Below are 21,618 nucleotides of genomic sequence, written 5' to 3'. Positions count from 1 at the left end.
GTCACTAGTAAACCCTCTTACAGGTTCATACATTTATAGGCAAGTACTAGGCTAGCTGTCATTGAGGGCCGTTTCAAGCCTATCCAATTTTTTTTTATGTTTGAATTAACCTATCTGGTTTGGTTAGAGAATGGCCCATCCCATAGTTAATAATTATATATTACCCCTAATGAGAATAACTGGGATCATACCATAGATAATAGAAGTGGACACATTCATGAGATAAAGTATTTAGAAACTGGCTCTGTTAGTTAGTAGTACAGGAGGTAGTCCTGCAGTAAATTTTCTGTTTCCCATTTATAGATCCAAGTTAAGGTTGAATATGGACATAACTTTGTTTTATGTAGATGGTGAATCTGTTCCAGAACAGCAGTATCCTCTGCAATAACTACCTGTTCCTCCAAAACTTTCTGCTGATATTGTAGAAGAGGTTTATACCCCTAGCCCAAGTGTTCTGCTGCCATTTGACTTGCTGATGTGTAGTGCTTTAATGTCTTTATTGTGTCGGGTAATTCATATTGTCTTGCCATCTCAGAAATCCAATGCTCATAAAATGCTTAGAGATACATTGGCTTACTTCTCTGGATGTATCAAGGCCTTGACACCCTATCCAACCTCCTTCCATTTACCTTGGATAATTACTTGAGATTTTTATTCAGGACTGAATTACTATACCAGAAAGGTACAGCTTTATAGCTTTTTCTGATTTTCATGATTGATTATATTCCTCTTCCTTGACCTTGACAAAAGAATAGAAAGCTGCCTTGTATATAGAGCACCTTCCTTTTTACACCTCTATTATGGAACAAAGTGCTCCCCTGGGACTTGAATTTTATGATGAAGAATTCAATTTACCTCAGTTTCAGTCCACAGCTTTTGGCTAAACTGAAATACCTACATTAGACAATTCTGTTGTGTGTCAGTCACATTTGCAAGAAAAATGTCTATCCTTCTCAGTATTTCACAAAGATACGGTCACAGCCCTAACTAATCTCTCTCATGCCTAAACTGGTCCCAGAGTCTAACAACCAGTATACACATTTACCTACCTTTTTCACAGTGTACTGTCCAGGGGGAATATCTTCTACATTGTATGTATGTGCACTGCTGATTAACCTTTTATGTTGACAAGGTAAAGACTGTCGGAAAAGCCAGACAATAATCTATTTACTCTTCTAAGATAAAGCATGGCCAGAAATTGTGTAAGCTAATGTTGACCAGATAGTTACCCTGCCTTTGTGGGAAATAGAGATCAAGACTTTATTTTGACCCATCTGACCTGAATCTTTATAGCAGCTTGTATGCCAGATTAGTCAAGTTGGGGGCGGGGCAGGGGGGTGAATGGCCAGTACCAAATCACTCATCCTGGGGGAAGGGGGAGTAATGGTTCCAGTTATAAGATTGATACCTTGCACATGGAGGCTTGCAAAGCATCAAAATCCCTAATATTATGGTTTGGTCATCCCTATTCCCAATTACATGTGGGTAAAAACGCACAGTAATGGAGTGTGTGCACAGTACCCTGCAGTAATGAAGATAAACTTGTATACTAGCAGGGAGAGTCCTCTGATTCCCTCAAAAATAATGTAATTACTAGGGTGCCAATGAGGACAGAACTAGCCTCCTGGCAACCTGTGTTTTTGACTATTCCAGTCAACTCTTGCTCACATGTTGGGGTTACCCAGTAGTGGAAACAGAAGAATGTGACTGATAAGGGCATGTAGGAAAAAATCTTATAGCAAAAAAAAATAATAATCAAATAACCAAATATGACCATGTGGCTGACTGTACACAGTTTTGACAAAATGGACCTCTTGCTACAGGACCGAAGGCTTTTTGCACTAGAACATTTACTGTATCTACAGTCTTTTTCAGCATGCAGGTTTTGATGGCATTTGTGTAGGCGCTTATTCTTCTAACACTTTTGCATAACACTGTAATATGGATATGGTGTTTAGGCCTTTCTTTGGAGTCACAGTTATTCAGGAGCTTTTGAACATGGACATTTGTCAAGGATAAGAAGAAGGCTGGACCTGTTATTAGATATGAAAGTTATGTACATCACATAAATCTTTGAGTAGGTCCATCCTCCATAATATATTGACCATCATTGGCTTTCCTCAAATATAACTGTTTCTAAGTTTTTTTCTTTATCTCTATTCAAATATTTTTTAAATGCTTTTCATGTAATACACTGAAGTCTGGCACTGTATTGTACTATAGGACGATGGGTGGTTATAAACCTGGGAGCGTTGTACTTGGTCCTAACACCTGCTGGCTAAGTGCTTCTGTTATGAATGACATTCTTACAGATCTGTGATTATGATAGGAGCACAACTTTACACTTTTTTTTTTTTTTGCTGGTATCTACAAAGTGATTAATGAGAGAATTAATTTTATTGCAGATGATTCAGATGTAGAAGCAGTTTAAAAAAAAAAAAGTGAAATAGCTACAATGAGAACCTGAGAATAAAAGTAAATGTTCAGATTTAGCAAAAACTTGTACCATATCCAACTAGGATATAAGCACTTTTGGAGGGGGTTGGATCCAAACAATAGATTTAGGTGTTCTAACATTTGGCCTGGTGTGTCCTTCCTTGGTAACAGCAGGATTATACCTGTTGGGTTATAGGTAGATAAGCATCTACAGCTTTTCTGGGATAGTAGCCCCACCTGTTTTACCAATAATGGTCTGCATGAGGACCTTCTTCAGAGCTGTCTTGCTATGTGAAGTAATTAGTCACATATGAAAGATTTTTTCTGTTGTATCCCTGTAGGTTTCATATCTTTTTGTTTATTCTTTATTGAATTTGTTTACTGGAGTTGAGCACCGTTCAATTCTTACCAATTGCAGTATTTTGTGTTCTACCTTTGTACATGTTTCTAGTGTTATGATAAAAAAAAATCTGCATTTTTCTCCTCAATTAGTTTTGGTAATTTAATTTCCCTTGGCCCTGGCATCTTTAAATCTGATTGTATTCCTCTTAGCACTTACTGCTATGCTTTGTATTCAATAAATGTGTATTCATTTATTTTTACTGCTCTGTTTAGCCTATCAGGGTTTTGGTACTTTCATTTCTGTTTTTTTCTCAATTTCTTGTTGGAAAAAAAAATACTCCTTTGGTTGTCAGATTGTTTATGCATCTTTTATTACCATAGATATCCTTCGATATCACTGTTGCAGATCTAGCAAAAGCCATTAATGTGAAGTTGTTCAATCTCGACGTTCATTCTTCACTGATGGGTTCAGAGCCGATCCTCTGCTCTGACATGGCCATTTAGCAAAGCTCAAAGATTACCAGTAGTTTGAGACCAAGCCCCTTATCCCATGATGCATTGCTGGAATTACCTCAGATCTAGTTTGCTGCCACTCTTGGTTTCCAGCGTTACTCGAGACTTTTTGTGGGGTTTTCTACATATTTGCAAGTTTTTCTTCATATTTCTCTTGTATATGTTTATATATCTATTGCTTAGAATAGAGTTACACTGTTAAGTGTTCCCCCTTCCCTTTTATAACTTGCTACATTTTGCATGACTTGTTGCTGCTTGGCCTCAGTAGTTTAGAACAGTTAGGAGAATATATTTATTCTCTTTTGTATTCTATTAAGTTGTTGATCGTCTAAGTAGTTATGTCTGAAGATAAGGAGAAATATCCGAAGTCTGGCTTCAAAAAATGTTCAGCCTGCGGCCAAAGTCGGTGACAGATGCACATGTTCAGTGCATTTGTTTGGGTGAGGTGCACCTTCAGGAGTCCTGCAGTATCTGCCACTCCTTTTCTACTAGGGGGCTGGCTGAGAGGAAGAGGAAACTCCTAGATTGAGGTATCCTTAAACACCCCTTTGTAGAAGCTTTGTCTGACCAGGATGGGGCCACCAAATCATCAGAATTCTCTAGATCTTCCTCGGAGTCCAAATAAAAAAAAATAAAAAGTGGAGTATTCTAGGACTTCGTCTCCACAGCCTTCGGAGCAGACGGTCTGTTTTCGTTTTGGAGCCGGGACTCTGGCTTGGTACCAGTCTCCGAGACTCCCTCTTCACCGCTTTTCCATTTGGCACCATCGGTGCTTTCTTCCAGGTCATTGGTTAGTCTTTCTGATTCGGACATGGATCGACTGGTACATAAGCTTTTTAACAGCACCAGGTCCAGCTAAATTGTTGTCGGCTCTGACCAGAGCGTCGGAACTGAAGACCACATTTCCTGACTTGACTACTCCTCCTCTGAGCTCCTTCGGAGCAGGAGGAGGCAAACTTCATGATTGTAGAACCCTTGGAGCCAATGGTTGTTCCAGTATCATCGGCTCCATCTGCTCGGATGTCCTCGGTGCCGACCGGGGACTCTGGGAGATGGCGCTCCCCTGTCAGATCCGGTGAGGATTGTCGCACAGACTCTTCCTTGTGGGGCTTCGGCTTAGGCTCAGAGCCAACAGCATCAGTGCAGGAGGGGATCATGGTCCCTTTGGGACAGTCAACTCCTTCTCATCAGAGCCATGACACTTTTGAAGCCATGAGGCAGGTGTGGTCTCCCAAGACTTCATCAGGTTTGGCTTCTTCTTCCCTTAAAGTGCTTGTGTCCGCTTCTGCTACCATTGGTCATCCCAAGGGTAGAGACCCAGAGCCTCAGGTAGCCCCACTGGGCACTCCCTGCTCTTGAGACTTCCTCAGAAGTCCCCACTGAGGAAGTACCCAGAAAGAGACTGTGCAAGAGGAGGCACATGGACTCCCCACAGGAGTCACTGACACCTGACACTGACTTGGAGTCAGAAAGGTCCCCTCGATCCCCCTCTGAGGACATCTTTACAAAGATACTTGAGATCCTTAGGCAGAGGGGTGATTGGCAGTCCAAAAGCCCTACTGAGGATGAGTTGGTTCTTCTGAAGGCTTTTGGGTCTCAACCTTCCACCTCCTGGGTGTCACCACCCTACGATGAGCTTATGCAATTGGTCTTTTGTAGGGTGTGGGAGTCACTGGAGTCCATGGAGCCTGTCCCTCGGAGGCTCAATACATTTATTTCTGCCCCTGTCGATAAATCCTTTCTGCCCAAAGGAGTTCCTGTTGATGCCATGGTGGTGGCGGCGGCCACGAAGAAGGAATTGTCAGAAACTTCTGCGTCTATCCATCCTCCTAACAGAGAGTCCTGGATCATGGATAGATATGGGAAAAGCATGTTCAGTTCAGCGACTTTCACTCTGCGATCACTGAACTATCTGACCCATTTCACCAGACTGCAAAAAGATCTCCTTAAGGAGCTAGGAGATTCTCTTCAGGGTACTGTAGCTGCAGGCATCTCTGATTCGGCTGATGGTTCCAGTAGGGCTGCAGGTACAGGGATTGCTCTTCGAAGGCATGCCTGGATGCACCTCTGTTCCTTTGCGGAGCCTTTCAAGTCTTCATTTGTGAACACCCTGTTTTGACAGCTAATCCTTCTTTGGGCCAAAGGTAAAGGAAACCTTGACCAGGTGTGAACAGGAGGGAAAGACTGTCTGCCATCTGAGTCCATTTTTCCACTCCTACTCAGCCTTTTCCCAAAGGCCAAAGGGGAGGGAAAATGTGGTTCCAAAAAGCCCAAGGAGCCTTTCAGGACACACATGGAGAACCCCCCCTCCAGGGGCAGATGAGGGGGTGATAATGGAAGACGCTGCCCTTGTGTCAGAGGGGGTCCACAACACCAGGGTAACAGAAATCATTTCTCTGGCCAACTCTACCAGCGCTCCTGAGAGGAGGCTCGACTGCCCTGCTTTGGAGAGGGTTGGGGTCACTTATCTTTGTATCTAGCAGCCTGGTTAGATATCATAAATGACAGATGGGTACAAAGCATCATTTCCAGAGGGTTTTTCCATACCATTCTCTGCTCCACCCATTCCCGTCAAAAGAATCTGGGATGTTCCACCCAGTTACAGGGAACAAACAACCATAGAGGTCCACAAGTTGCTAGAAAAAGTCATCCAACCAGTCCCAGCAGACCAAATAGAATTCGGAACTTACTCAAGATTCTTTTTGGTTCCGAAGAAAACCGGGGACTGGAGACCCATCTTGGACCTCGGCATACTGCATCAATTTGTAAAAAAAGAGAAGTTTTGGATGGTCATGCTTCAGTCCATACTCCCCTTTTTGGGGAAGGACAACTGGATGTGCACTATCTCAAGGATGCGTACTACCACATAAAAATGGCCAGACTATCCAGAGATCATTTGTGTTTCCAGCTGGGAGCCAGTCAATACCAGTTTTGAGCCCTGCCCTTTGGTCTCACTACAGCTCTCAGAGTGTTTACCAAATGTATGGCAATGGTCACGGCTCACCTGAGGTACCTAGAATTCCAGGTGTTTCAGTACCTAGACGATTGGCTCCTTACCTCCACCACCAGGCATCAACTGATTCAGGCAATAGACTCCACTCTGCAACCACTTAGGCATTACAGTCAACTTTGAAAAGTCTGCCTTGTCACCATCGCAGCAGATCGTCTTTATAGGAGCAGAGTCAAACATGTCAACCACCACTCTACGTCTTCCAGTCGAAAGGGTATCAATTCTTCACCAACACATCATTTCACTGGTTTCAAAGAACAGAGCTCCAGCTGCAGAGGTCTTGAAAGTACTAGGTTTGATGGCGGCAGAAATTTTAGCCATTCCATTGGCCAGGATGCATATGAGGATTCTTCAATGGCTCCTGTTCACTCAGTGGTCTTTTCAGGAGTTGCCAGTGAAACCATATGATACTGATTGCAAACTCTTGCTAGAGTGATCTTAACTGGTGGTTGAAGTCTCTACATGTCACAATAGGACGCCCCTTTGTACTTCCCCGTCCAGTAGCCACTGTGACCACGGGCGTTTCCCTGATAGGGTGGGGGGGCATTTTCAGGGAAAGACTGTCCAAGGTACATGGATGGATCAAGAGTCACATTTGCATATCAATGTCCTAGAGAGGAGAGCAGTACTTCTGGTGTTGCAGTATTTTCAGGACTCTCTCCCTCTAGGGACAATTGCCATACAGACAGAACATGTCAGTGGTGTGGTATTTGAACAAACAGGGTGGGACCAAGTCTTATCCCCTTTGCTGAGAAGCCCTCAGAGTTTGGCAGTGAGCTGTGTCATCCCAGCGCTTTCTGTTGGCAATGCACATCCTGGGGAGATCCAATGTGATAGTGGACAAGCTGAGCTGGGCAATATTGTTGCCACATGAGTGGTCCCTCAGGAGATTGTGGACAGGCTTTTCCACAAATGGGGCCAGCCTTGCTGTCATCTTTTTGCCAGCCACATCAACACCAACTGCAGAAGCTACTTTGCCCTGATCCCCCCTCAGAGAACCCCCGAGGGATGCACTCATACGCGATTGGTCCCTGGGTATCCTCTATGCATTTCTTGACCGAGATTTTTCATGAAGGAGCTGCAGCTGCTACCGTTGGGGTCCAGTTAGCAGCTATATATAATTTCCATCTAGGTATTGATGGACTGAATATTATGCAACACCAGTTATCCAAGGCCTTCCTCAAAGGTACCTTTCACATGATACCTCCAGTGAAGACTCATTATACCATGACCCCCCCATTAATATTCCAAAACATGCATGCTGATTGGTCAGCGTGCACATTGTAAATCTACTTATACTAATGGAAAAAGGTCCGGTCGCCTGGACTTTTTCCATTAGTGTAAATCTTTTTTTAAAACAGTGTCTCGCTATGTTAAACTCCTTTAACATAGCGACACAGGTTTAAAAAAAGCAACGGAGATCTCCGTTGCTTTTTTTAAAGCTGTCGCGCTATGCTAAACTCCTTTAACACAGCAACAGTGTGTAAAAAGCAATGGAGATCTTGCTTTCTCCGTTGCTTTTTTTTTTAAACCTGTCTCGCTATTTTAAATGGGTTTAACATAGCGAGACAGCTTTAAAATAAGCAACGGAGATTCTCCATTGCTTTTTTTAAAGCTGTCTCGCTATGTTAAACCCATTTAACATAGCAAAACAGTAAAAAGCAACGGAGATCTTGCTTTCTCCATTGCTTTTGCCCACAGCTCTGATGTACTGCGTAGGCATGCGCAGTACATCAGAGCTTCTGCGGAATACCAGACGGCTGCGGAAGGGCAGCAAGGAGGCATTATACAATGCCATTATTTAAGAAAAGTAATTTTTTTTTTCCTCGGGACCAAACCACGCCAACCGTGGGTAAATCCAGCATTACCCACACCCAGGCGTGGGTATTGCTATATTCTCCCTGGAGCTTGAATTTCATGCTTTCCCATATTCTTTCTCCCATCAAACCAGCATCATTTTGTGAGCTCACGTTTCTGTCATGGAAAACTATTTTTCTAGTGGCCATTACTTCTGCCCGCAGAGTGTCGGAGCTTCAGGCATTATCCATCAAGCCTCCCGATATGATTTTTCATCCTGACAGAATATCCCTTAGGATTAACCCTTCCTTTTTGCCTAAAGTATGTTCTGAGACTAACATCAATCAAGTTGAGTTGCCCTTTTTTTCCCCAACCATACCAACAAATTAGAATACATGCTGCATAAACTTGATGTTCACAGACAGCTTAGATATTATCTGGACATAACAAGACTTCAGAAAGTCAGACCAGCTTTTTGCTTCATTCTCTGAAGCCAGAAAAGGTAGACCAGTGGCTAAAACAACCCTTTCTAAGTGACTTTCAAGACTCTATCACATACACTTACTCATCTGCTAATAGGTCTTTGTTGCATAAAGTGAAGGTGCATTCAACCAGAGCAGTCTCTACTTCTTCGGCCTTTCAAGCCAAGTTACTGCTTGACAATATCTGTGCTGCAGCCACTTGGTCTAAGCCTCACACTTTTATCACTCATTACAAAGTGGACAAGGCCTCCAGGGACGGGGCTTCCTTTGGTTCTATGGTCCTGAAAAATGTACTTCTGTGAGCCACCCACGATCTAGGATGCTAGGGACGCTACCCATCAGTGAAGAATGAACGGCGAGATTGAACATAGCCTAGTACCAACCTATGAACCTATCAGCCCTAGGGCCTATACAAGCCTAGCCATAACAATTCCCTGGCTATTTCTTCCGACATTATTTACTTTCCTGGACCCCTGTCTAGCAGGGTGACTGACGTGATCCCTGGGGTGAATTTCCTTTCTCCCATCCAATCGTCAAGGTTCCTCTTGAAAAGGTCCAAAGAGGCACTCTGCTTGACATGTATGGGCAATCTATTCCAGAGTCTGGGGAGTCTCTGGGTCAGGAACCTATCCCTCCAGCATGTTTTGTTTATTGTGATGACAAGGTTTAGATCCCTGGAGCGTGTAGCTCTGAGGGATTGGGATTTCTTTAAGTGTAGTATGTCCAACAGCTCTGGGTTTGACATGGCCTTGTATGTTAAGCAGAGATCGCCTCTGAGTAGACGATATGCGACAGAGTATAGCTGGAGTTTTTTAAGGCGGTCAGCGTAGGGCATCTGCTTTAGGCCTGTGATTCTTTTAGTGAGGTATTTCTGAGGCCTTTCCAGTTGTTGCAGATGTCTTGAGAGGTACATACCAAATGGGGCGTTGTATTCTATAATGGGTCTAATGAGGGATGAGTATAGTGGGACAATGACCTCCTTTTTTCTGGAGGAAAAGCCCTTCGTGATTAGGTGTGCCACATAGAAGGATTTCCTGACTGTTGTGGCGATGTGGTTATCGAAGGTGAGACCACTGTCCACCTGTGTCCCTAAGTCTCATCACACTTTGTGTTTAGTGTACTGCCACCTATATGGTAATTCATGGATACATGTTTTTTCCCAAAGGGGATAACAATACATTTCTTGGCATTGAGCTTAAGCCCATGGCTCTGGCACCAAGCATCTGTTTCTGTAAGGCCCTTTTGTAGAGTATCCACATCATTTGGGGATTCAATAATGGCTCCCAGTTTGCAGTCATCTGCAAACTTTGTTAGACAGAGTCCCTTAGTGTTGACCTGTACTTCAGAGAAGTAGATGCCAAACAAGAGCGGCCCCAGGACTGAACCCTGAGGTACTCCACTTGTCACTTGTCTGGAGCTGGATTTGAAGTTGGCTACTTTTACAGTGTAGGTTCTATCAGTAAGCCATTTAGCAACCCATTGGGTGACATAGGGATTAATGCCCAACTTAGTAAGTTTATCTATGATTCCAGAGTGGGGGGTGGTGTCAAAGGCCTTGGCAAGGTCTAGATAGGCTGTGTGGACCACCTTACCCTTGTCCATGGCTCTGGAGACTGATTCAAAGAAGTCAATCAGGTTCAGGAGACAAGATCAAACCCAAACTGGGTGGGGTCCAGTGTTTGAAGGTTGCCAATGTCTTTGTTTATAAGTTCCATGATAATATGCTCCATGGCCTTGCAGATAAGGCTCGTCAGACTGATGGGACGGTAGTTTCCGGGATCCAAGGTGGATTCCCCCTTGTGGATTGGGATAACTGTAGCTCTGCGCCACTCAGTGGGCACGAAACCTGAGGTGAGGCTATAATTAAACATGGCACTTCACATAAAGAAGTTATGTACTCACCATAACATTCCATGTGAGTTGTTCTATCTCTGCTTCATTCTCATGTCCCTCCCTCCTTCCCTCACCTGGCTGACGGTTGACCTGGAGACTGACTTCATCCTGGTTATTCAATGTTTCTTCTTGTCTGGGGAGATTAGTCCTCTTACTAGGATATGGTACATGCAGCAAACAAGATCTGAGGTAATTCCAGCAATGCATCATGGGATAAGGGGCTTGGTCTCGAGCTACTGGTAATCTTTGAGCTTTGCTAAATGGCCATGTCAAAGCTGAGGATTGGCTCTGAACCCATCCGTGAAGAATGAAGGTGAGATGGAACAACTCACATGGAACGTTATGGTGAGTACATAACTTCTTTTATTACACATTTTATGTTTTTTACCACACCATTATGTAGTGACGTATACCCCATTCCAGGTCTCAATACAACCATTCCTCCCACACTACCAACCAGCAACAATTCCAGTAAATCATTATATATGGTAACCCTTCTCCTTTTGGCTTTTCTCCCTGTTAGGGGTCACCACAGCCAAACAGTGGTCTGCAGAATGACTGGCAGTGGAGTTTTATGGTGTTGCATTGCCATCCCAGTGCCAGACCTTCCACAGGAGGCACACATACACACCTAGGGACAATTTACAGTGTCCAAGCAGACCTCTCAACCTGGAAAATTCAAAAATCTGGACAAAAGGCCCATGAAAAATAGGTACAAATTTGTATGCTGATTAAGATAAAAGTTGCATACATAATTATGTAACCATGCCCACTCCAATGGAATTGTGGGATACCAGCTTTCAAACACAAATTGAAGAACAGACAACCAAAATATGGCCCCGGCCCAGTGTCCTCCTGCAGCCATTCCAATGTGCCATTACTTGGCTATTTTGCCCCATTTACCGTAAACACTGTAATGTGCATACTGCTTTACTTATACTGTGAGTATTTGGATTTCATGTAAAACTTTTATTTTACATTTTGTAGCACAAACACTAACAGACCTATCCTAAACAAAGCAATACAGTCTCACAATGAAAATAGACTTGGCATTAAAACTTCTCTGCCCTTGAAACTCACATTCATTAAAGCAGCATTGAAACCCATATTCAAAGAAAATGCATCTGGCCAGTGGTGGATAAAAATTGCCTTTGGGCCGTTTTCAGAATTATAGGCCCCTTGCACACGAAACATACATGTGTTCTTTGATGCACCTTCCTGCATGTATTAAATTATATTCCTTGTATAATACAGCACACTTGTTAGAACGTGTTTTAAATTTATTGTTTTGAACATTTTTCCATCAACCAATGATGACAAAACTGCCCATTTCAGAACATTTCCATCATAAAAGTCTACTCAAACTCCTACAACCCATCAGTATCAGTAAATATGCACAATCTCTGCAGAAGTAAGTCCTCTAAATTCCACATTAGAGACCTGTAACTAATGAAGAGGCTGCGGTTAGCAAACAACTTTATATAGCATTGTTTCATCTACAATTAAAGTGCCTGTTGCCCTTGAAGAATAAATTGCTTGTTACATTAAAAAATGTTAATCTAGTAATATTTCAGTAGGTAATGGATGACAAACTGAGAACAGGTTCATAGTTATTTGGTATCTCTGCCAAAGAGGACTGCATCATCCACCCCCTTTAAAAGTACAACATAGTGCAGTATCAGCAATCCATCTACATACTGTGGGAGTAGAGCCCACAGCCTTCTGCAGCAAAAGCAAGTACACTACCCGTTGTGCTACTAACAATGCAAGTAGACTTTGCATAAGCAGCACTAAACTTTTCTTTCCCTGAAAAACTGTGCAGCACAAGAAATCAGGAAAAAGCCAAAATTTACTGGGGGGCAAAGGCCGAAAATGAGGGACACATTTTAAACATTGCTTGTATAATCTTAGAAAGTTGCTGGCATAAAATGTTGTTTCCATTTGTTTCTTGAAAGATAGGAAGACAAACTTAAATGGCTATCATTATTTAGTGAATTCAGTTTTCACCGATTTGCCAGGAAACCACAATTTTTTTTATTTATTTAACATTTGTTTACTGGGAAAGTTCAACTTGGAACAAAGCCAATTTTCAGCAGATGCCTGGGGAGAAATGCTCCAAACGCATGTCTTTGTATAATGGGAGGAAACTGGAGCAGCAGGAGGAAACCCACACGAATGCAGGGAGGACATGCAGACTCCACACAGAAGGCACTCCAGCTGAGAATCAGACCAGACAACCTCTCGCTGTGAGGTGACAATGCTACCACTGCACCATCCAAATTTTAAGAGGAACAGATCAAAAGTATGAGACAAACAAACATTCCAGATAGTCTGAGAAAATTTGTACAGTTGAGAGCTTTAACTCCTTCAGTCACAAGTGGTGGTATGGGTAGAGAACTCGGGCTCTTGCTCCTTGTACCTAAGGTACAGGGTTTGAGCCTGAGTAACCCTAACCACCAGGTATACCTAACTGGGGCATTTTGCACACACACACACACACACCTAACTGGGGCATTTTACTCACACATATACCTACCTACTCCTCCACTTCACAGTTATTCAAATGCAGAAATATTAAACATAATACACCTAACTTAATACAATGGAAAGGTCCTGTTTAGTAACACCCCCTTGAGCCCTCAGCCAGTTCCGACAAGCTGGCAGGCTGCTCTTGAAGCTGACATCATCGCGCACATGTCGTCATAAAAAAATAATCAAAACAAAAAAAGCCAGTCAATTTGGGAATAAAGGGGGAGCCACTCAAGAATTTGTGGCACCCCATTATTTGGACCTCATAACTGGTAAATCCTGAGGAATTCAGTACGGTTGAGATGTATGTGTCCAATCCACCTCTTGCTGTTGGGTGGCAACACTAACTGCTTCACCACTGCAGCCACCATATATGGAAACTATAAATCTCCAAATACAATTTCAGACTTTCATGCTTGGAAAGACACCAACATTTTCTCCCCAAGGCTTTCAAAAAATAAGATCTGACAGGCCCCACAAAAAAGAGGTGGTGTAGCTCTTCTCTTTCCTAGCACCTACAATATTGTTCCTTACACTAATCATATTCTACAGTTTTCTAGTGCTGAAATTCTCATATCTTTCCTAAAAATGAATAACTGCAAAAATTGTGCATCATAGTTCAGTACATACCCCCTGGCAACAACATACCCATATTAAAAAGTATCCTAGCCTGGATTTCTACTAATATTAAAAATGAAACTATTATCCTAGGTGATGTAAATATCAACTGTCTTGAGCTCGGCTCCAATTGCCCTTCTTCAAATATTAATCTTTTCAACTTCGCCCAACTCATTAAGTCCTCAACCAGACCTAACAGAGGCAATGACAATGGATCCATTTTTAGACTGGATTCTGGTCACGGGCACTAACAAAATATCCTCAGCCGGTACTCTCCCAAACACCATCGGTGATCACCTCCCAGCCTTTATAACCCGTTCTCCTTCCTCCTGTCAAAATCAACATCAGTATAAACAAATAAGGAACCTGACTAAATTTAATCCACCGACTTTCATCAATATTATAAAAAAGACAAATTGGCATATACTAAAAACTCACCCTCTTGATGAGGCAGTTGATTACTTCAACACTACATTTATGGATACAGCAAATGGCCTCACACATTTTCGTACACAGAGGATAAAAACAAACCCTGCCCCAAGGCTAATAGTCTACTAGACTTCTTATGCATACCAGAGATGAAGCATGGAAGCTATAGCAAGCAAATAAAAACACTCCATACCTGTTAAAATTAAAACAACTTTGCAACCAGGTAAAAAGACTAGTCAACAAAGATAAAAAAGAACACTACTCCAAAGTACAGTCTATCCTCAATCAGAATCCCCAAAATTGCTGGAATCCCGTTACATCACTACTAAATCCAGGCACAAAAAACCCATGTCCTCATCCTGACAAATCACCTCAAGAAATAGCATTGCTCTCTTTAATTCTTTCAACACTATAGCTGATATCATGGGATAACTTACCCCAAGCAAACTATACCATAAGCAACATGTCTCCAATAAAACTACCCTTTACTTACACCCATTATACCCAAAAGCCCACGATCTAATCTGCATCCACTTTCAGTCTAAATCCCATTCCAATCACCACAATAACGACAGTACTTTTAAAGCTCAAACCTTGCTCTGATGCTCCTGATGACATACCCTCAGAATATCTAAATATTGCTGCAAATACCATTGTCTACCCCATAAGTAGACTTCTCAGTAGATCCAGCCAAGAAACCTATGTCCCCAAAACCTTAAAGCATTTATTCTCCCTCTTCACAAAGATTGCAACAGTACTGATATCACAAACTGCCAATCTACCACCATTCTCTCTCCTATCTCCAAGATCTTCGTGGAAAAATGCATATATATATATATATATATATATATATATATATATATATATATATAATATAAATTTTTTTCAACAACTTCACTTCCTTCCTCACAACCAAATCCTATCATCCACATAACATGGATTTAGACCAGGCCATAGTACAACTGCCTTTCTTTTATGGACACAGTTAATAGAGCCCATGACCCTGGTAAAATTGTCTCCACTCTCTTCCTAGACCTATCAAAAGCATTCAACACTCTTTCTTACCCTTTACTTCCAACCCAGCTCTCTAAGATCTGCCTTTCCCACCCCACACTCAACTGGTTCTCAGGTTACTTAACAGATAGACAAGCTGTCAAATGGCACAAATGAGCTCCTCAATTTTCAACACCTCTACTGGAGTTCTTCAAGGCTCCATACTTGGACCTCTTTTATTCAACATTTTAACAATTTCCATTCAGCTCTGTCTCAAGGATCTGTTATTCAATATGCAAATAACTATTTTCTGTTCTGCTGACTCCTTTTCTGACCTACAACAATCATCTCAAATGGCCTCCTCCTCCACTGAATCCTAGATGTACAATAACCATTTAGCTCTGAACCCAAATAAAACCAAAATGACATTATTCACCTCTTAGAAAACAACTCAGTTAAGTAAAACCCAGTTCACTATCTATTCTCAAAGTAAGGCAATAATTGAAGTTGTTAACCACACAAACCTCCTAGGAGTCACTACTGACAAACACATGAAATTTGATCTGCACATACAATACAACATCTGCAAAACTCGCCAAAAACTCAAAATTCTTTAAAGACATAATCACTTCCTAAGCCCCTCCACAAAACAAACCCTTGCTTCCACTTACCTACTACCCTAGCTCATCTACAGTGCCCCTCTACTTACCAACCTCAAATCTGGCCGCCTGAGATCTGGACTACTTCAACAGGTTAGTCAATATTCTGAAATCTGCACAAACTACCAATACTAGGAAGACCTGGAAAAGTAAATGGACAAAATTTTCTGTTTGAGCTTCTGATAAAAGGGTAGATCTTCTTACAGCCCCTATTCACGAAGCTTTGAATTGTTTACCTCGTATTGTTGATGCAGACTTCAACAAGTCTTTCATAGTTTATCTTTCTGTAGTTCCTATTTTCACTGGGGATCTAATTATGTGTGTCTTGCTGCTGTTAAAGTATGTACGTTTTTAAAGCATATCTTCTGTATCAGACTCTACTTGGGTCCTATAGAGGACCATGACACCTTTCTTTTAACAATCTGACTTTCTCTGTTGAAGCTTTTAAACCAGACTTGAAATACACAAACTCTCTTGCTTGTAGTAGTTGCTTTTGGAAGAATCACAGGATTTCAAGTCTTATCTGTTCATCCTGTTAGATCTTCCACAAAGAGTATTTTTTTTGCATACAAATCCATTTTAATTGTGTAAGACAGTCACTAAAATGAACTTCAGTCTAACTATCCTTTTTGCAGTATTTTTTCCAAATTATTCCAACAGAGCTGAGTATTTGTTGCATGCATGGATATTTAGAGACTAGTCAATTTTTTTTATATCAATAGAATGAAATCCTTTAAGAAATACTCATTTGTTTGCGGAGTGTCTAAAATGACTGTAGAATATTTCTTACTTATTGCATTAATTTTTTTCTTTCTCCCTCATTGCCAGCTGTCAGCCCTGCCATCCCATTTCTTCCTCTCAGCTCATAATTAGAACAGGAAAGGTCATATCAGTAACCATCAGGACTTTTGTAAGTATGGACCTAACCCCACCACCTGGGAAGGGTAATGTGCAACCTGCATCACTGCAGTAACTAACCCCGCACCCTGGATGGGGGAATGTGCAACCTGGATCATCATAGTAACTAACCCCACAGCCTTGGGTTGGGCAAAATGCAACCTGTATAATTCGTGTTCGCTGTGCATTGCTCTGGTTAGTGCATACTTCTATGCACCTACAAGGAAGGCTACTGCCAGATAGCAGCTTGGTGAGCTGAATGCATATCCATAGATTGCACTGCATTTAACATCCGTCCTATGGGGGATTACAGCAATTTGTAATGTGTTTTGCCCCACTCCCCCCAGCATAGACATGCCCATCCTCCCCACAACATCTCTAGCAGATCTAATTAAACCCAAATTATCTGTTTGTATTCAGGACTTTATCTCCCTCCCACACTGAGAGGTTCCTCCAGCTCAATTCTTGGCTGGGGTGCCTTCTGTGCGGAGTCGCATTGGTTTCCTTCAGGTACTCCGGTTTCTTCCCACAATCCAAAGACATGTGCTTGGAGCATTTCTCCCCAGGCCTCCACTGAAAATAGGCTCTGTACTAGTTGGACTTTCCCAGTCAACAAATGTTAAGTAAATAAATAAATACAAAAATTAAATTGTCACAGTGCAGTCTTGAAAGATTTCACTGAATAAGTTTGCAGAATTGTACATGTTGCATGTGATCTCTGTTTTCCTCTGAGTTTATGGTAGTACATTAATAAAGGGGATATTCCTGTTAAGGAGATTACCGAGAAGGATGAACTTGGGGCTCTATTTTACTTTTATCAATGATGGACCTCCTCGTAATAGATGTGAAAATTCCGTGCTTCTCATAATGACAGAGCTGGATGAGCAGGTCCAGACTCCTCAACATACCTTCCCCCTCCTGTTGCGGTTTCTGTAGACGTGCATTTCCACATGTTTTGTGGCATACCAGAGATCTGAAGAGGTGATCCTTACATTGAACATTGTGGATAAAATGGGAGGGACAAGTTGCCTAGAAAGCTTTATATGGCAAACTGCCTCACATTTGCTAACAGTAGCTCTTCAGAGCTTTAAGTCACGGATGGACCTGCTTATCCAGAGCTATCATCATGGAATGCACATAATTTTCATTTCCTAATCATTCAAAGCATTGCAAAATAATGGAAGGGAGGGCAGATTGTATGCTGGGGTATTGCTGGGTGGGGTACATATCAGAATACTGAAGTGCTTATAACTATTGTACCACTAGTTGAGTTCTATAAAGTGTTTCTGCAAGCTCACCCTTGCTCCATATGGATTGTAAGTATTTTGAAAAACTGTAACTGTGGAAAATTCAGCAGACTGAGGAATTCAGTACAGTGAGAGAGATGAGAATGGAGAGATATTGATAATGGACATAATGGACACACTGGCTGCTAAGAAGATTGTTAAAAGCTGCAGCTTTGAACAGGCAAGGCAGTGAAGAACATGATCCTTTCTTAAGTAGAAAACGTTTTCAGATAATAGGAGGCTTTCTTCTATCAAGTAGCACTGGATGAGCAGATTAGGCAGCAGAACGGTGACTGTGAGCAATAAGAACTTTCACAGACTCTTGTTACAGGTAGTTGAAAAACAGTGGTGGTCATCTAACGTAGTTAGCCAGACAAAGGCTATTTCTGTTGGTGGTAAGTCATATCGGACATTTCTTATAGGTTCATAGGTAGGTACTAGGCGATCTGCCTGAAGGCATTTCTAAACCTAGCCAGAATGTGTTGGCATTTGCTGCCCCCTTAGATTAGTTCCCTGTGCCTCTGTCCAGCAGAGCCAATGAAGTGATCCCCGGGGTAAACTTTCTTTTTCCCATCCACTTGTCAAGGTTTCTCTTGAAGAGCGTTAGCAAGGAGCTCTACCTAATGTAGATTGGAATCTTGTTCCAAAGCATGGGAAGTCTCTGGGGCAGGAATCTATCCCTCCAGCACGTCTTATTTATTGTTGTGGTGAGGTTTAGATCCCTAGAGCATGTGACTCGAGGGGATAAGGTTTTCTTTAGGTGGAGCATGTCCATCAATTCAGGGTTGGACATAGCCTTGTATGTCAGGCAGAGATCACCTCTGAGTAGGTGGTATGCAACCGAGTACAGCTGGAGTTTTCTTCAGTAGAGCTGCATAGGGCATCTGTTTGAGGCCAGTGATCCTCTTGGTGAGGTACTTCTGTGGTCTTTCCAGCTGTTGCAGGTATCTTGTAAGGTACATCCCAAATGGGGCATTGTACTCTATGATGGGTCTGAGTAGAGGGGCACAATGACCTCTTGATCTGAATGCAAACCCTTTTATGATTAGGTGGGCCACATAGAAGGATTTTCTAACCACTTTGGCAATATGATTATCAAAGGAGTGATTACTATCTACTTGGGTTCCCAGATCCCTTATTACATTTTCCGTATTTAGGGGACTACCACCTATGTGGTAGTTTGTGGGTACTTTGTTTTTTTTCCAAAGGGGTTAACTATGCACCTTTTCTTTTTCTTAAGAAAACAATTCAGATTTTGTAACTCACAAATACTTTAAAGAAATTTTATCTAATCGGCTATCATAATCAGTGTACTAGTTTTCATAAAATTGCTATATGTATGGTACAACATTAGTGGCGTTTAGTCACTGCTTTGTAAAAGGCATTCTAATAAAGATGTTTTCTAACAAGGATCCCAGTTACACATTTTTGGTAATTATGGATCCGTATATTGATCAGGTTGTGAATTGTATATCTTTAGGTTAGAGAAGACTGCTTATAGTTGCTTTCTGTCAAGACTTGCAACATTGTTTGTCCAAAGAAATTAATACACTTAGAATACTTTTTGGTTTAGGATTCTTGCTCATGGTTTAATAATGTATTCCACAGATAGTTTCCAGTGCACAGGAATAAGATGGACAGTATTATATTTACTTTTATTATAAGGCAGTTGTACTTTGTATATAACTTTCTGTTACTGACTTTTTGTTACGAAATTCAACCTTTAGCTGTTTTTATTTTTTGCAGTATTACATAACATATTTGAAACAGATAATTGAGGTTCGCAAATCAATTAGTATAGCTGTATCCATTTCCCTTGAATTCTTACTCTTTGATTTAATTCCGAAATTACCAATCGTCTTAACATAAATTGCGTTTTTATTTTGTATTAATAAAAATTGTGTAAAGTATGATTTAGGTTATCTTTTTTGTTAAAGTATACCTGGGTGTGATATAAATGCCATGTGTTATTAATCTGGCACTGAAAATGACATCATAAATACAAATTGTTTGAATTCCTGTGTTTAAATTAAGATGTGGCTGAAATGGGAAAAGGGGTTGTAGATGGATGTGGCTTAGGAAATAACTGGTAAAAGTGCAGAATAAAAATGGTTACGTATTAAACATTTTACATTTTGTCTTTTTTCAGAACTCATTGTAATACTTTTAATATTTTCAATACTTCAGACATTGCATGAAGTGTTTTTTTTATATCATAAGCAATCATACAAAATTAATTTTAACTATTAGTGTAGCTAAATGAGCTGGCACTGTAAAACATGTTTACCACATCGGGTGTTTTGTGCTTTAAAATTATGATAATTTTTTTTACAATGAGAATTTCAGATTTTAGCAGAGATAATATAAAATGAATATCCAGTGCTGGTACTTACACTGCCTGCTGTAAAAACATTTTGAGTTATTTCCCATATGTTTCTATGAGACAATATTGTTCTAACCACTATTTCGCTGAGATATTTTCATAAGAATGTCACTATAATTTATGGCAGGCGTGCAGGTATGTATTTATTGGTAATTTCCAAAGAGAAAATATGAAAAAGCTGATCAGTCACCCTTGTGTATACAGTGCAGGAAACACGAAGGGTCCCTATCTTTAAAATTCAGATTTTTAACTTGTGTGTGTCAAACACAAAGGTAAACATTTTCATCTCTGGTGTCCAGACTACTTCAGGTCATCAGAATTACTCGATACTTTAAATATTTTAGAAAATAAGAAACAAAATTCAGGTGGTGAAAACAGAGCTCCAAAACCAAAAATCCAATAAGAGAAGCGGAGAAACGGTGGATGTAGTTCCTTCTGGCCAAAGTTTATTCCAAAACACGTTGCACTCAATAAAAATTAAGCTTGTTGTACAAGTTCTATTTTAAAAGCAATATAAACATAAACGCTATTAACCACTTGCGTTTTCATCTGCTAAACACAGACTTCATCAGATGAACCTTTGCTTAAATTCCATTCCTTTTATAGTCTAGCTAATGACTTTAATGAATACAGTTTCAATAAATTAACAATTTTCCAATTACTTTACATCTTTTCCTTAATAAATACACTTCCCTATCTCTTAAGTAATACTTTGTTTAAAAAAGCTTTCTTCATTTAAAAGACAAGATTAACACAATTAAAAACTTTCTGTGGGTTAATGTAGGTTAATTTCTATTATATTTTTAAGAAATTAAAAATTAAAAGTATATAAGTTAATTAATTTATTATTCCATAGTATCCTACTACCATCTAGTGGAAATTCATGTTTATTGTCATGTAGACCCTGAATTAAAAAGCCTTTAAAAAAATCTCTGAAAAAAATATTTTTTTTGTTATGTTAATAATACCCCATTTTTATGTTTTGAATTTTATAAAAACACTTTTAAAGAATAAAAATAGTGAATGTGTAAAGATTGTTCTGGCTGAATTTTTATACTTACTACCAAATTCTATTATAGCTTAGCTGCCCTTAATTTCAGAATTGGTAATATACTTGTATACTCATTCAACCCCGGTGGGTTATATGCTTCCAAAGTTACCTGCCACCAAAGCTCCCTATATTCTACCTTCTCCTCCCAGGGGCCCCCTCTTATGTCTCTTTGGGTATGTTCTAATACTGTGAATTTATAAGTTGCTCCTATACATTCTTTACTATGTTTAAATAAAGCGTTTGTGTCCTTATAATTCTTGATATCGTTAAGGTGCTCGTATATCCTTCTTTTAAGTTTTC

The sequence above is a fragment of the Protopterus annectens genome, chromosome 3.part0 (genome assembly GCF_019279795.1).
Source record: "Protopterus annectens isolate FY-2018-M chromosome 3.part0, PAN1.0, whole genome shotgun sequence".
In the NCBI taxonomy this organism is placed as follows: domain Eukaryota; kingdom Metazoa; phylum Chordata; order Ceratodontiformes; family Protopteridae; genus Protopterus; species Protopterus annectens.
The sequence above is the reverse complement of the archived record's forward strand: the minus strand, read 5'-3'. Positions refer to the sequence as shown.